We start from the raw sequence: 2,409 nt of genomic DNA on the forward strand, positions 1-2,409 counted from the left end.
AAGAGCTGGGTGTTTTAATTAAATTTGAGCCTGGATGGATGGGGTGAACGGTTTTATATAAAATGTTAATTCTTCCCAGGATACTTTATTATTTAAGAACCTTTTTTTTCTTTTCTTTTTTTTTTTTTAAATTTAAACATTTTATTGAAGGATTTATAGTAATACAGAAATTTTGCTACATAACAAACCTACTTCCTACCTCATGTCCAAAGCTGACAGATGTGGTTTCAGTGGTGTCATTGAATTATCAATACGAACGTATCTATGCATGTAATTGTGGTAGCTTGGAAAGGTTTAGGAAACATTGGGAGCTTTGGATGACTTCATTCCCCCCCCCTCCCCCCGTACGCTCATTGATGGGCTATACGCCTTGGACCCTACTGTCACTATGAGCACCATTATTATTGTTCTCTTAAATCTCCTAAGGTGATTTTCTTCTTGATTATTCTTGAAATACCTATACATTTGCGGTTGGGCGATTCTACTCCATAGGCGGTATGTTATATCACTGAGGGGGGATTTTTTTTCCTACTACTTATATCTGATACTTGTGTCTGGTTGTATGGCATTCTATTATGGGCCATGGTATTACTGGCATTATGAGATACCCTTGGCAGTGCAGCTATATATATTACATCCAGGCACCTATGACTATAGTGTGTTGTATTATAATGCATTATATTTACCCCTCAGTGTTATAGTCTTAGCCACCTATGGTTAGGTAATTTTTGGTATTTGGCTATTATGTCACCCTTATTTATGAGTCTTGTTATTTGTATCACATTTTTTTAATCTTAGCATTAATAAAATTTATTAGTTTTATATTAATTTTGTGTATATTTTTCTTAGTATTTTGGTTGGTTTATTGCACACAATATCATGCCATTTTGTTTTTCTGGTTTGTTATTCAATAGTTTCTATTGCAGGCTATTCGGGAGCCTTATGAAGGCTCCCAGAGATATGCCATTTCAGTGCCTTATATGTTGCGCTGAGCTCGTGTCAGCAGAGACACACTCAAAAAACTGTTAAGCGGGTATCCTGGGCACAACTGCTTTTGGAGCGTTAATCTCTGATACAAGCTGGGAACAACATGTTGCGCACTGAAATGACATTTTCTTGGAAAATTTGTAATTTTCACCTTTCACCATCAGCTGCATGTTCATTTCCCTGTCGTCCTCAACAGCGGCACAATGTGGGGTATTTAATTAGCCAATCAAATGCGTGGCAGGCCCTATAAGAGGGCACAAGAACCTCCCCTCTGCGTGTTTTTTTCTGTCCTGTGTGGACAGAGGACAGGTGGGAGGACTTGTGTCCTCTTTGAGAAGCTCAGCAGGATCACTCACCTCCTGAGCGGTTGTTTTCTTCTTGTCACCTTCTGTGCCCTGCGGGGAGAAGGTGCTTGTTAGCCATGTGTGGCTACCCCCCTCTATCCCCCCTGCCCCCCCTCTCCTCCGCTTCCCCCGCTCCTTGTGACTTACCTGACATTTTGGTGAGAGTCCGGGGACTCCGCATGCCGCCTCTGGTGGCCGCACGGACTGCCGGCCGGTTTCGCCGGAAGTATCATAGCGCCATGGCAACGGCCTGGCGCTGGCGGCCGCTCACTCAGGGAAGATTCAGGCCTTATTAAAGGCCGGAAAAGACGGGGAGATGTGGGGGTAAGTGCCCGTGTTAAGGGCCTCTTGGTGGGGGGGAATGTATATCTTTGCAGACCCCTGATTACAGGGTTAGTTGTCTGGGCAGGTTGCCTCACCTGCTTTGATTGTGGCTCCGCCCACTTCCAGCCGGCCAGAATTAGGAGGCTGGCTGGCCTGGTGTCAGAGACCTTCCTGCAGTATCTGCTGAAGGCGTGCGATTGTGGTGTTCATTGATCTTGAACTCTTTTCCAGTTTGCAAACTTTATTGGGAACCAGCTGTGATGGCCGAGTGGTTAAGGTTTTGGACTCGAAATCCAATGGGGTCTCCCCGCACAGGTTCAGATCCTGTTCACAGCGCCAGCCCGGCTAGCTCAGTCGGTAGAGCATGAGACTCTTAATCTCAAGGTCGTGGGTTCGAGTCGCACGTTGGGCGCCAAGTCACCTCGCTGTCCGGTCTACTGGACCTGGTAAGATTTACCCTTTTTTTAAAAGCTGGTATGATGTCATGGTGACAGTGTTGCATGGTCTATTATCTCTCTCTGTAGGATATGTCATCCTCTACTACCCCTCCTGGGGATGGTAGGAGGAAAACCTCTTCCAAGAGGAAACATCTTTCCTGCTTCGATTGCGACACACCGCTCCCTGATGGTAGGTAGCGGCTTGAAAGGTTGTGCCCTGCGGGGTACTACTGGTCCTATAACTTGCCTATTTTCAGGCTATGAGTGGGCCCGTTGTCGCGGGTGCAGAGGTCCTCCACCTGTGGAGCCCTCTCCCA

General features: G+C 46.0%; 1 non-coding gene across 1 annotated transcript; it reads left to right on the forward strand.

Moving 5' to 3' along the window:
* Positions 1-1,909: 1,909 nt before the first annotated feature.
* TRNAS-CGA (transfer RNA serine (anticodon CGA)) lies at positions 1,910-1,991 on the forward strand. The gene has a single exon. It is a non-coding gene; the product is annotated as a tRNA-Ser (tRNA).
* The last annotated feature ends 418 nt before the right edge of the window (positions 1,992-2,409 follow it).

This window comes from Leptodactylus fuscus, chromosome 3 (assembly GCF_031893055.1).
Source record: "Leptodactylus fuscus isolate aLepFus1 chromosome 3, aLepFus1.hap2, whole genome shotgun sequence".
NCBI lineage: Eukaryota > Metazoa > Chordata > Amphibia > Anura > Leptodactylidae > Leptodactylus > Leptodactylus fuscus.